The 15,154-nt window shown below is 40.4% G+C and overlaps 1 non-coding gene and 1 pseudogene across 1 annotated transcript; both read left to right on the top strand.

Moving 5' to 3' along the window:
• Window positions 1–4,777: 4,777 nt before the first annotated feature.
• On the top strand, window positions 4,778–4,849 carry Trnag-ucc (transfer RNA glycine (anticodon UCC)). Its single transcript has one exon. It is a non-coding gene; the product is annotated as a tRNA-Gly (tRNA).
• Window positions 4,850–8,503: 3,654 nt separating this feature from the next.
• Window positions 8,504–11,027, top strand: LOC131879629 (solute carrier family 12 member 2-like; annotated as a pseudogene).
• The last annotated feature ends 4,127 nt before the right edge of the window (window positions 11,028–15,154 follow it).

Below are 15,154 nucleotides of genomic sequence, written 5' to 3'. Positions count from 1 at the left end.
CCTTTTGGCAAAGGGAAAATGTATTTTGGAGCTCATCTAAATATCATCAAGTATGACATGAGTATTTTATTACTTAAATTTGTAGTGGCCTATGATTTTAAAAGGAAGAAAATACGTTTGCATTTACAGTGTTCAGAGAATGTACGAAAGGTATCTGATACTGTACGTCTTCAAAAGCATCCATGAGCTTTGCGTCCCAACCCAGGGTTTAGGGGCAATTCTAGTATTCTAGTGACCGTAGAGGCTTCATGTGCGTTTTGAGAGCACCTTCAAGTCTTCGAGAATCCAGGCTAGTTCGAACAATGAAGTCCACATCTCTTCTTTCTCGGGCTCCTTCATTGTTTAATTGGCTTCCCTCTAATATTCGTAGGGAATACGTGGGCCGTTGTTGATCCGGTTGCATCGTTTAAGTCAGACTTGGACAAACGTTTAAGTAGCATTCCTGATCAACGCTAAAAATCAAGCGTGAAATATAATAAGCGAGTGAAAATAAACATCAACAATTGTTTTTTGCAATTTTGCAAGCTAGATAGCAATATTTGACAATTTTTTTTGCAATTTATTGTGCATTTTGAGCTTTTTCATCTTCTCAAACCATATGATCTGAAGATCGACAGAACCATGACATCGCAAAACTGTCCCATTTGCAGCTACAATACGCTTTTTAAAACGAGGGTCAACCACATATCACGGAGCAATTATTATTAAGGAGAAAAAGTTGAAACAACCGGATCAGTCGCTCCAGTATGAAGGAGAACCGAATATTTGAATGAGGAACCTGTATAACCAAATATAGTCACTCGAGCTTTTCGAGTCAATTGATCCGAATCAACCAAAAACCGATTTAACACAACTAAATTGGTCTGGATTGTATTGGAACCAGATAAGTGAGACGATGAAGAAGAGCGAGAATGCTTCTTCTTGCAGACGTAATCGAAATGACCCTTGGCCTTGCAAAAAATGCAAAATCTGCTCCGAGCAGGACAATTCCCTCGATCATGTTGTCGATATCCACAAAATTCGCATTTGGTCAAGGAGGGGTCTCGTTTTGTGGGCGACTTAATGCCCGAACGAGATGTAGAGCGGCCACGGGAAAATGTCGATTGACTACTTGTTTTATTTGCATAAGATGATCCGGTGTTTGTATTTGCTTTCTGATTTGTTCCCCCAGATTCTCACGATAGACATTTCTTTTTGATTTCTTCCAAACTCGGATCCTACATCCAAGACTGACATCGAATCGGAATTATTGCCAAATTGTTAGAGAGTATCAATTGTGTCGACAGTCAGACAATTGCAAAGATACGCACGTTGATCTGATAAAGCTAAAGAGTCCATTTTGTTCGAGTTGTAATAATCGTGAAACTTCTTTTTCCATACGTTGATGATAGCGCATTAGATTGAGCACAGTTTGAATGAGAGTCAAAATCTGCACGATAAAAACGAGCTTTGGTTTGCGATTTAACTTCTGGAACGTCTTCCAAATCGAGACAATTCAGTACCGATGTGAAATAGCGCGAGACAGTCTTTGGTATCAATAACACTCAATTCGACGGCGGTAATAACACCCATTTGAAACTTCTGTGAATGGCTTCGAGATCAACTCTGAGACTTTATGGTCCAGACGAAGCACGGAAAGATCGGCCCGAGTGAAAAGTTGGACACGGCTTTTATGCTCAGAGATGAGCGAGGAATCCTCTTTCTTCGGAGGCGACAAGAACAATGACGCAAATCAAGAAGAAGACCGTTAACTGGGAAGGATGTTCCTTAGATTACAATTGTGGCTTAATGTAGGTTCAAAAAATGCCGGCTCTGCCAAGTTGTATAAACGAGTTCTCATACATGATTCATTTTAACTGGAGTTCACAAGACATGGAAAGGAAATTGGAGAGCAAAGTATAGGAGGTGAGCAAGAGTGCAAAGAAGCGGGACATATTTGAATATCCTGATCGATTCCCAACACCGGGTTTCTAATTATACATAAGGTTTTTGATAGAATAGCCAGAACCAACACATGCACATTATAATTCAATAGATTCAAGGAATCGGCCCAATGGCCCTTTATTTGGTAAAGGCTGACTCCTCAACGCGCCCTTTGATGTGCAGAACATAAACCATATTTCGTAAAGCGTAAGACGGCCATTGGCCGGAGGGCTTCGAACACAGATCACATATTATATGGTCTGTGGCTTCGAAATATGAATGAAGTGAAAGCTAGGGTTGCCATCACAGACGAGAAATACCTTATCTCCGTTGGTTTTGCGGCAGCGGTTTTGAAGCTATATGTAGATTCGTGAAGTTACCATAGCTATTGTTATTGCCACACAGAATACACAAACATCCCATGTTTTGACGTAGAAAGTGCTTATTTGCAGATTGTTATAGTGTGGCCAGCAACTATTTTGTTCTTTCATACGTAAAAGCCGCATTCCTGAAGTTTGTAAACGCAAGGAGAACAAAATAGCGTCTAGTATTGTAAAAAGGGCAATATATGGGGGGGTTTTCCTGTGTGTCATAATCAATTAAATATGAAGTCTATTTGTAATCTAATGGGCCAAGGCGATTACCTTGGGCTGAAAATTTGGAACTTGCAACGTGTATGAACTAGCAGTGACTCTAATGGTTTTCAAAGATCGACCAATTTCAAGCTTGACAGTGCTGCCAGTCAGCATGAACAATCAATAACAAGCAATGGTGGATCTTTGGGCGAGCGAGAAAAAATAGCCGACGATGTGATTGAAGGAGATGACATGCACAAACTCTTGACATTAATGACCTCTTGAAACATTCAAGCACAAATAATAGAAAGTGACTCAACCAACTGCGAGTATCCAATGAGTTTGTACGAGATAAACTGCAGTACAAAGTGAATTTCCTGAATTTTAAACGTGCTTTTTCGAGTGGATAAGCAATGAATGCCCGAGTGGGATCTATTGGCAAGCAAGGCAGATAACGCCTGGATTCAATTAGAGGAAAGATTCGTGAATTCGGAAAAGAATTGCTTAACAATAGTATAAGAAACATCGACCCAAATTTTAAGTGATTTCGCCATGAGCACAAAATTAACTCGTCCTCAAAAATGTAGTTGTTCCCCTTGATCTCCCAATTTCAAGAAGTAACCATGTCTTTCTGTGTTCTTTTTTGAAGACAGGATTTTATCAGATGGCTTTTCTGGTACTGGGCGAACCCGGACTCAAAGACGGCGTAGCATGTTCCCTTAGGGCATTAGACATCTCTCGTCCAACGGGGGTGAACCAGCTTTGCCAGATTTCCAACTCGGTTGAAGGCCAATTTCGATTTTTAACAATTGTCCGGTGCCATATTTTTTCCAAACAATTAAAGCCCTGCTCTGTTCTCAACAGTTTGACAACTGAGTAGTAGTAGACAACTCGCCCCAATACAGTAGTATTGCTTTTTGTTCCTGGACCCTTGTTTCGTCCCACCTGTTTACCTTTTGGTCCAAAGGGCTTGGCAAGAGACGAGATTGACGACATTTGTGCCGAAGAAGATGGTGCTCAAGTCTAAGGGTGACTGGGGTTTGAGGAAATATCAATGCGTAAATGTGTATATCAAACATCGCCAAGAAAAGATTGCATCTAAAGTGAACCAGCATTCTATCATACATCCTACAGAAACATCAAGCAAACATTTGGAAAAAAATAGTTGAAACTCCCAACGGATTGTTTTCAAAGTTGAAACTGGAACTAACACACACACAGCCCCAGGTCAAACTCTCAAAGTAGGAGCCTAAACCGCATTGAAGAGATGCGATCTAAAAAAACACTAAATTGTATCTGAACTATGAAAACACCTAGGAGTTATTTTGTTGGTGGCATGATTATTTTTTGTTCAAACTTATTGATACTTTTGCCATTTATTGTATATTTCATGAAACAAACGATGAATTAAATCAATCCTTCGTTTGTTTGAAACAAAACTATTTGGCAATGATGACCAATGTGTTTCAGCGTCAAATGGAGCCATTGGAATTTCATCAAGTCAAAGACTTTCTTCAGGGAATCATGAATGAGTCCGGGCAAAAACCTGAGCTCCAGGAGCAATAACCCTCCACTAAGTCGAACATGTTAATACATTTATTATCTTTCCAAAGTAATGGTTACAATGTTTGTTATGGTCAAAATTGCTTGTCAATACCGATAACTTGCAGGACAATGAACAGCTGAATTGAAACTGACCTTGTAATGAGGCATATAATAATCGTTTTCACAAACCATGAGCCATGTACAGACAAAGCTTCAAGTTAGAATTCGAATACGTAAACATAAGGCGCTCTTGCCACAAATTACCGTCGCTAAAGCGTTTGCTCGAAATCAATCTAATCGTAGACATTTTTACTTCTCTGGTAGACACTTGGACTGGCAAATTTTCTTCGAGAAGCAAATTTTCTTCGAGCAACAAATTTCTTTGACAAGCAAATTTTGGTTGCAAATTTAAATGTTGTATGCATGGATTGAACCGGATATGGAGATTTATGTGTTCCTTTATATTTTCTGAACTATACAAGCTGCCTCTTTGACGACATGGATGGGTTCAAACAGAATCAGATGTAAAACGTGCATGCTAATGTACTAGCATGCTCCTGGCCAACGTCACTCTTGGCAATTTGACGTAAAGTACGAGACATCGAACTTGCACACGAACACCCATCAATTTGTCGTTCACGCATGATTCTTGACATTTGAAACGCAGCTTGTCTAGAGCAGAAGACACAACGAACAAGCAATTATTTTCGACTGCATTCAATTTCCCTTCGCAAGCGATGGTGGTATAGTGGTGAGCATAGCTGCCTTCCAAGCAGTTGACCCGGGTTCGATTCCCGGTCATCGCAGCATCCTTTTTGGAGAAGGCTGTTGCGTGAACGTTTCGTGAATGACAGTCATGCTCGTATGTTCTCTTGTCCGATTTGGTCTGGCCCCGAAATGAAAAATGAACGGTGAACGGGTTTTAAGTAGGCCAGCCATGGTCAGAGAATTCTGAGCCACTTTTAATTAAGAATAAGATAAACTTAGATCTCCTCCATTCAAGCAGTCTTTTTTCTCATTTCCTGTTAAGAATATGCCAACTGATTTTAAATATAAACCAGGTTATTGAGGGACTAGAGAGTCATGAGTCAATTGATGAAGTTTTCATCTCATTTTCGAAGGCCATTGACAAGTGTAGAGATCATGCCTTTTAAGTTGATAATCTCTATGAGATTGGTACCAAGGCAATGTTCTCAATAGGTTCAGATGTTTCATTTGTGGTAAAGAAACAATTGGTTTAAGATTAAGGGATAACCAATGTGATATAATTGTCAAGTTGAGTGTTCGTCAGGGATGCCATTTGGATACTCATCCTTTTACATCACTCTTCGTTGCGTGCACTTCAAATCTTGGTAGTAAGTAATGTCAGTATCTCTTCCAATGCTTTTGAGAACACCTTCAAGTCTTCGAGAATCCAGGCTAGTTCAAACAATGAAGTCCAACTTCTTCTTTTCTCGGGCTCCTTCATTGTAATTTGCCTGCCTCAAATTTCGTAGGGAGTAATAGGTGTTGATTTAGTAACAGGTTTTTAAGTCAGACCTTGGACAAATTTTGACTAAATTCCCGATCAACATTATATTCAAAGGTTAGCCAGATCTGCAACTCTAATTCGTTGTCGATCAAATGATATAACGTATACGTATAAATAAAAGTTAAGCAAATTGAAGGGATCCCTTAGTGTTAATATAAGGGATATAAAAGGGATCCATTTTTTGGTCCTCTCCTTTTTTATCCTCTGCATTGCTCTGCTTCAGAAGTTTGGTAGTAGTATTGTCCAGTATCTCTTCTTATGCTGAATAAATTGGTATTTGGGTAGGAAAGTCAGAATACTTGTAGTCTGGAAAAGGTCCAGAGCAACATTTACTCTTGGGTTGCTGGGAGTAACATGGCAGCTGAATGGAATGAATTCCACTCAATGCTTTGGGTCGACGTCATTAGACTCCTCACTTTCACTGGATCAAAACCCATGAACTGAGCACGAATAACCTCGGGTGTGACGCGTTATTCACCTCCGCCACTCCATCTCCCTTAAGAAAATCAATTTTTTTTAAAAACTTTTCTACATGTGACTGTATAATATCGCACGTTTAAGTCCAGAGATAACATCATGATGCAAATCTCTGTCTAGTTGATTGTCAAGCCGCATCGTGAATATGCCTCGCCCAAAAAGTAAAAACTAGGTCATTTAAGTGGGCACAGTTGGTAAAAATACCCTTTAAAGTTTTGATGGAAATTCCCAAGCACATCTTGGCATTTTTCTCCTCAGAAAATCATGGGAACAATTTTGATTTTATTGATACAATGTTTCAGTGACCACTCACTAAATGTACCTTGGACGCTTTTAAAAATGAATTTTAAAAATCTGCTTTTTGAGGGTTTTAAGATATGGTTTGTACAAGGTTTTAACTTAGTTTGAAATTATGCAAGAAATGGAAAAATATTCTTTCATTTTTGCGATAGTGAAAATCGATCTTATATCTTTGGGAAATTGAATTAACATATAACCCGGGGCATTTTGGGCTAAAACGAAATGAAATTTGGACCACTAAATCCGATGTAACTAGTAGCGGTGAAATAGTATGATATCGTAAATTACATTCAGAAGCTACTAAGTGTGCTTCTAAATTTACATTGAGTAGGTTTTGAAAAATCTTAGCTTTTATAATGTTTTAGGTATGTAAGTTTTTTATGTGGACTAGAATTCCATAAAAACAATAAAATTAAAGTTGTTCCTATGACTTCTTGAGGTAGAAAATGCCAATTTTGTGTTTGGGAATATCTCTGGAAACTTGATAGGGCTTTTTGAACACCCGTGTTGAGAGAGTACCCGTTTAGGGAAGGTTAAAAGGTTGGGATTGTTCAGTATTCAGAAAAGGAATGAAAGGTGTCTGAAATTGTGCGTTTTCAAGAGTAATCATTAGCTTTGTCTCAGCCTAGGTCGTGCCTTTTGAGATCACCTCCAAGCCCTTGTGAATGCAGGCTATTTAGAACCACGAATTTCAACTCTTTACTGCGAATTCCATTCCCAGGAAGTGTGAGGAAGTCTTCAAAAAGGGACGCATATGCTTACATCGTCATGAGCCAAGAAGATATGTGGAGGCTGGTCCAAGGGGGTTGAAATCACTTTATTGTCCTTCGCCCAACATCCGTCCAAATATTGGCGGTCATGCGCCTTTGTCCGGCTCGTTGCCAATGCCATCAAGGACGGGAGCTGGCAAAGGTTCTGTTCAATTTAGCCGCCCACTATTCTGCAACAACCAGATTTTCAAAAGTTACCTTTGCCAATCTGTGTCTGCAATGTCTATTTTCACCTTTTCAACAGTTTTTATTCAAACAATTTTTACTCATATTCACTGTGACTTAAATTCTAGTTAATTACGTATTGATATTGCTTTTACAATTCTAACATCATTCTCTCTGTATATTTAACAATATTTGTATAACAGACTACACAAAGACTTTTATCCATTGCATATTTTACACAAAGACATGACCAAGAGTCGCAACAAAGATTTACTACTATGTATTTGCCTAAAGGTAAAGAAATTCTGCGGCCATCTTCAGTTCACTACCACAAATTTTGATTTTTTTATCTTGCAAAGGAAGCTTCCGTCCAGAATTGTTTAAGGCCAACAACCAAGAAACGGTCCTAAAGGTTGCATTGGCACATAGCGTTTTTCATTGCACCCTTGGGTCTTTGAATATTCTTATCCTGAGGCTCATTTATATCTTCAGACATTGGCAATATTGGCGTACCTTTGCGAGGGTTTTCAGTCGGCAATTTGAAAGAACGAACAGAACTAGTTTCATTGAGACACAAAACATTTTGGAGAGCATGACGCCCGCCCGCAAAGTGCTTTTGATTAGTTTTGACGTTGCATAAAACGTAACTCAAGTACGGTATTGAAAGAGGCCACCGAAGAAAAACATCAAAACAACTCAACCGGTACATTTTCGATGGGCCAGGGAAGACTATATTAAGCAGACTTTCTTCCCCATCCAATTCAGTACAGCAAAACCATTGAAACAGAACATTTCCAAGAGAAACAGCAAGTGCCTGTGAGTATTTTTCCCCACGGACACGATGGCTGGAATTACTAGTCGTACAAAATATACGTCCCTGGAATGACACCGTGGAGGATAAACTTGGATATTTCGCCCAGAAAATGAGGTGAATCTAGACGTTGTTTGTTATCTGACTTATTTCTGATCGTTTCTTTCCACCCAAAACAGGTCGAGGCATTTCCATCGGAGCGATATTACAGACGATCGTCCTCGGTACATTTCAACGAAAATCGACCAACAATTGAGGAGCTTAAAACAGGATTGGCGAAATCAAAGGTAAGACCTCCCTTAAAAGCCGCAAGTTCCAGTGGATTGGCCTAACGAAGGTATTCTTGTTGCAGTTTCAGGACCTTGAGTTCGGGAAGCATGTGCCATTCCATGACGAAGCATTTAAAATGGGCTGGATGAAGGTGTTTCTCGTAAGTGTAAATGCGTATCAACAAAAGTCGATCAGTGTTTTAAAAGTGCTGTTCTTGTTCCAGATGCCATGCCTCTTGAACATTTGGGGGGTGATGCTCTTTCTTCGCTTATCGGTGGGTGTGGGACAATGTGGAATCTGTAAGTGCCTGATAAGCCACTCGATATAGGGGCTTACTCATTTGTTTATTTTCTCCTCTTTCCAGTTCAAGCTATTCTCGTGATTACCTTGTGTAACGTCGTCACATTCATCACATCTTTGTCCATGTCGGCCGTATCAACCAATGGCAAGATCAAGGAGGGGGATCTACTACATGATTTCCCGTTTTTGGGAGCCGAGTTTGGTGGTGCCATTGGGGTCTTGTTGACCATTGCCATTCGATTGCCGTAGCAACCTACTTGATCGGTTTCGTGGATTCACTATTAGATATGCTCAGCAGTACTAACCAACTTTAATGGCATCCTGGATGACATTGACACGCGAGTCAACGAGTCCGTTGGATCGGAGCATCTCTATTGCTTTTCTGCTTGTCTTGGCCATCGTTGGGATGAATTGGGTAACCGGGTTCAAACGATCCTTTTTGATTTTTTAGTTTATCCCAAGTCGACTTCATTGTTGGATCCTTTCTTCCCGCTGAAGACGAAGCCAAGTTCGGATTTGTGGGCTACTCCGGTAAGACTAAATTTGCTTTGCATGTTTCAAACAACAATTGACGCATCAATGAATTTCTTTCAGCCAAACATTCTCGGATAACTTTATGACAACAAATTATCACAACCACGATGATCCTGGCAACCCCCAGGCTTTTTTCAAGTCTTTGGCGTCTTCTTCCCGGCTGTTACTGGTATTGTGGCGGGTGCCAATTTGTCCGGTGACCTGAAAGATCCGGCAGAAGCCATACCAAAGGCACCCTTTCAGCCATAGGTTTAACCTATGTCGCTTACATTGGTTATGCGGTCATGATTGGCAGTTGCCTACCTTTCAGAGACTTCGGGAGACCCAGCAGAATACATAGCGTTCTTGAACGGAAGCGAGTCTATAGATGTCTTCAGCTACGACAATTGTACACTCCGCAAATGCGATTACGGCTCATCCAATGACCAGCAGGTAAAATAGGCACGCTTTCCAACGGTTGATACCCAGAGAATTAATTATGCGCTTCATTAGGAACGGATTATGGTTACAATTTGATTTTGTCAAAAAACTAGCATGATCACGCAACCATTGCTAGTCATAATTAATTACCTCTCCTAGAATGTCGATGACCAACGTCCAAAGTTTTTTGCTTCATCAACACTATACTCTCTAAATGAGTAGGCTATATGCTTTTAGAGCGTAGAGTATTTTGGAAGACACTTTCCTCTAGCTTTAGTGGAAAGTAATTGCAGAAATTGGCTATTGAGATTTTTGTTCCATTAGTCATAACGCTAAGGCTGTAATGTGTTCAAAACAACGTTTAACCAGTAAATAGTGTATGTACAAATATTATTCGAAACCGCAAGTATCTTGTGTTGTAAAGCGCAAAGCACATTTTTGGCCTTGTATGTTATCATTTAGGACCCATTATATCAAATTGGAATGAAATTTTTGTAAAGGTCGCATGAAAAGTCCAAACTTCCTCAGACACTGAGGAAAAATTAGGGGGCATTTTTTAAGTCTTTTCTGATTGCACCATTTTTAAAACAAAAGTGATAATATTTCCTCTTTCGAAAATAATAGGAATTTCTGCAAATTTATATCTTGCTGGCCCTCTTAATACAAATCCCAGTATTTGATCACTAATTGTCTTTACTTTTAGACCTTGGCCAAGATTTCGTAAACCAGTTATCTCGTCTTTGCGGATGTTTTCGGGCGACTCTCTCATCTGCCATTGCGTCTTTGGTGGGAGCTCCTCGAGTGTTGCAAGCTTTGGCCAAGAGAAATTATATCCTCTCATTGATCCTTCGCCAATGGTTATGGAAGAATAACGAACCCATTCGAGGATATGTACTCTCCGTTCCTCATTGCTTGGGTGCGTCATGATTGGAAACTTGGACGTTGTAATTAGTTTTGTCTCCAACTTTTTTGTGGCGGCATACGCCCTTATCAACTTCTCGGTGTTTCACGCCTCATGGTTAAGTTCGCCCGGTTGCGCCCGGCATTCAAATACTACAATCAATGGGTATCTTTGATTGGGACCTTCCTCTGCGTGGCTGTTATGTTTCTCATGGATCCAATAACAGCCTGCATCACAAATCGCTTGCATTGGAATCTTGTATCTTTACATCAAATATCGCAAGCCTGAAGCTCATTGGGGAAGCTCTACAAAAGCCCAGAAATTCGTAATACCTCCAAAATGTCCATGAACTTTCCCACGTTCCGGATCATGTGAGAATTTCAGACCCAAAGTTTTGGTCTTCAGTGGCAATCCGACTCATCGCATTCCGTTAATGGATTTCGCCCATCTTCTGACCAAAAAGTTATCGCTACATAATGTGGCTGACATTCAACATGTAGGTTAAGGGATCAAGTACCTCAAGGGGATTTTTTTTTTATTCGACTAGTTTCCACTCTCCAGGATTTGCAACAAAGAACGTGCATCCCTCAAGGAGGCAGCCTCCAATTGGCTTTCAGAGCAATAAAATGAAGGCTTTTACTTTGTGGCAAAGGATCGGACTTCGAAGAAGCGCTATGTTTTTGCATGACCTAGCCGGACTCGGTAAGAGAATGTAACATTTATTCGAACCAACTAGCACATATCTTGCATTCAATGTTTATTCCACAGGAAAGTTTTCCCCCAATATGATATTACTTGGATTACAAACAAATTGGTTGGATGATGAAATCCGGAACATGCCAGTATTACAACATTCTTCATGAAGCTCTGGACATGAATTTGGGGTCTCAGTATCCTTCGTTTGCCAAGTGGTTGTGATTTTTTCTCACAACGTTTAAGAATGAAGAAGTGCATGATATTGAAATAACCATGTAGAGGATGCGATGGATTGTGTGACGATGATTGATGACGACGACGATGAAAATGACATGGGAATGACCCAAAAGTCCCTAAGTTTCTTGGCATGAATCTTGAAAAACAACGACAACGTTGTAAAAGCAAACGCCGATCCATCTTTACGGGTCAAGATGGAAATCTCATACCAAGTGGAGTCATAAACGATATCAATGTCTTCAAGCGGAAGAAGCAACAGGGCGTGATCGATATTTGGTGGCTTTTACGATGACGGAGGACTCACCTTCTCCTCCCTGTGATTTGAAGACGCGCAAAACGTTCGGCGAATGTCAGCTGCGCGTTTTTTGCCTTGGGATCCAAAGTTGACGATTGGACAGCGAGACTAAAAGTGAGTCTTATTTGCCTAATGGTCCAACGTTACAAGCATATGGAGGCAAAAACATCGTATTCTTTTGATTTGAAAAACCTGTCGTAAGTACAATTGACGCATTGTTAATCCTTATTACAGTAATGGCCAACTACTGAGAAATTCCGCATTTGTTGCGCGGATTGATTATCAATCCCCGCCTGTCACACTTGACGCCAAAGGAAGATGTCTCGTAAGATTTGAAGGAAATTTTGCAATAGAGCTAAACACCCATAAATCAATTATTGGAAAACAAAGAACGATCATCGATTTCCTACGAATTAGCGGAAATACTCGCAAGAACGATCAGAAACATCTCATTGGTAGTCAGTAAGTATCTCAAGCATTCCATGAACAAGCCGTTTGTTTATTTCTTTATTTGTATAATTTCAGGACCTCCCATGCCCGACCAAACTTCTATATGCTCTTCCTTGTATACTGAGTTGGTTGGAAATTAATGTCTTGCGATATTGGCCATGCCATTCCTGTTAGTCCGAGGCAATCAAAACTTCGGTGCTAACCTTCTATTCTTGAGCCTATCCGTTATTTTACTCTCTAGCAGCAACAGATTATTGTCAAACTCAATTTATTTAGGCATAATAATAATCCCATTGCTTTAATGTTACAATTGATTTGAATTTCAATTTTTTGTTTCTGCGCGGAATTTGTTTATTTTTAACGCCAACCTTTTGCCAAACAATCAGCCCGGTTTTTTTAAGAACTAATAAATCTGTAACAGTGGCGAGGCTTTTTATCATGTTGTCTGAGGTCAATATTGGTCCATATTGCACTTTAACCCATCCAAATTTTTCTGGTTGAAATGTTGCTTTCCTGGCAATGCGATGTATTTCAATTCGATTTTCATGGAAGCATAAACAAAACCACATTAGGCTTAGATAGGGGACTGTATTGGGGAGCTTCCGCTCTCCAATTTTTGCGAAGCGTTGAAATGTTCCCGAAGACTAGCCAAGTTTTGAGCTTATTTGCAGGTGTTAATTTACAACCTAAGGTACTGTTTTGTCAACTTAAATGGGCGAACCGAAAGAAATTTTTTTAAAGGGGAGGTTTGAAATTGATATTTGGCAGCGGGGATTTTTCAATTATTTTCAGTGTCATCCAAATGGCTATATATACAATGACTAACTTTTTAATTCTACAAAGTATTTAAAGTTTTTGAGGAACTGCATAGAAGTCCAACCCGTTCATACAGAGACCTCTGGACGGAAAGTACATCTAAATTGATAGGACATACATGCCTGATGCCAGGACATTTGTATCGCTAGATGAGTCTAAGTAAAACTATTGACTAGCTAAACCCTCGATTCAAAAGAAGGTGCTTGATAAGTACGTCCATGGTCGGTCAACTCATACAGCCATCAAAAGGGTGCCGGGGCCCATCATCCGACTATTGTTGTGTGGCGACTGCCCGAGCAAGCAAGCAATGCAATGAAGCTTCCTTTACAACCACAATGGATGATGATTTTCACTGACAAATGCAAGAAAGCCAAGCGACTTCTTATGAAACTAAGCAAGGTATAGGTCAGCTCTGGGGCCTACCCCGGCCAATAATGAGTTGGATGTACACTGCTAATAATTAGGCCATGATCTCATAACGTTCCATCGTATGGGGGAAGAGGGCTAAATTCAAGAGAATGCAACTGGACCGGCTCCAAAGGCTGGCCATGTTACTAAGCAACCCATATTATCAAGAGCACCCCTCAACCCGGGGTCTTGAGATGCATCATGGGACTTTCCTCCTCTTGATTTATTTCATCGGAACAGGGAGCCTAAGCTGCCCAAAGGATTTTTGGGCAGAACAAAATCTGGGAATGGGTGGTAACGGCCAAAACGAGTCACCTCTATATGGACGAGCTACCTAGACTCAATCCGATGAATACTCTACGATGGAAAATACGATCAGATATAATTTGAGAACAATAACAACTGGGGTAATAATTTCTTTATCAACTCAGCCAGTTTCGACAAAGGTGCTCCGGGTAAAATAGAGGATTCTCTGTTTTACTGATGGAGCAAAACCAACAATGGAGTAGGATGAGGATTACCACTTGTCTGTGAGATTATGATAGTGACTCTTCAAGGAATGGTAAACTAGGTGACGACAACGTCGGTATTCCAAGCCGAGGTGATATTTGACATAACGAATGCTAAGCGAGATATCTCTAGCATCGTCCAACCAGAAGCACACAAAATTATCGATTTCACATTGACAGTCAGGCTGCAATCAGGCCATCGTAAATTAGCTCAATATCCAAAGTAAGTTGAGGAGTGCATCAACCACTCTGAAGCTATTTGGGTGTCAAACAATATGGATCATGCCTCCACTGGATTAGGCCCACGTGGGACAAGACTATGATGGTGATGCTCTAGCTAAGCTGGGCTTCTACAAAAGGACTTAACACTACACGCCCACCTACTGTTCATGCCATTGCCTTTCCGGGACTATTTCAGGGTGAGACTTAGGATGAAACCAGACAAAACTTTGAACAAACTAACATTTCCGCCAAACTAGGCTTTGGTTTGAAAACGTAGATAAGCAAATATTTCGAAGATTTCTTAAAACTACGAATATAGTTATCTAAGTAAATTAATTCACCATTAGGGCCAACGCTACCTGAATTATCTCAGATAAGATAGATAGAACTCAAACCGAACTCTGTAGGTTTTGCAAAGCGGCATAATGAAAGAATCTCAATCATATTGTGGGTGTGTCCAGCGTCTCTCTTCGCAAAGGCAAAGGGCACTCCAAACAGGTTTTGACATCCTGGCCACCGATCTACTAAGGTTTCTTCGGGAACCAACATTGGTAGACTTTTCATCCCGAAGGGTAGAGCAATGGACCATAGTGTCTGACTCATTTCAAAACTTTTAAAAGAGTGTGTTTATAATAGTCGCAAGCAAAATCGATTAGCGGTTAGCCTTGGATGGGATCCTCAAATATCCACTCCACCCGACTGTCAAAACAAAAAACAACAACATGATGATTTACTCCAACACATGGGTGTGTATCGATCTTTGATCTGAAAGGCGGGCCAGACATTGATACAACCTATACTCGATGGGCAATCCGAATGGATCTCATAAAGAACTGTGGATGTGCAAAGATACTAGTAATGGGATGGATGAGGGAAAGGAGAAACAAAAAACGTGCTCTTTTAGCCCAAACCTCCCACAGCCTGAAGAGCATGACTTCAATTTGACAAAGCGGCAAGAGCCTGTGAACCTTACGAGTACACACCTGGATTGGGCGGTAA

Source organism: Tigriopus californicus, chromosome 4 (assembly GCF_007210705.1).
Source record: "Tigriopus californicus strain San Diego chromosome 4, Tcal_SD_v2.1, whole genome shotgun sequence".
Lineage (NCBI taxonomy): Eukaryota > Metazoa > Arthropoda > Copepoda > Harpacticoida > Harpacticidae > Tigriopus > Tigriopus californicus.
This window is presented reverse-complemented; position numbering and strand designations above follow the sequence as displayed.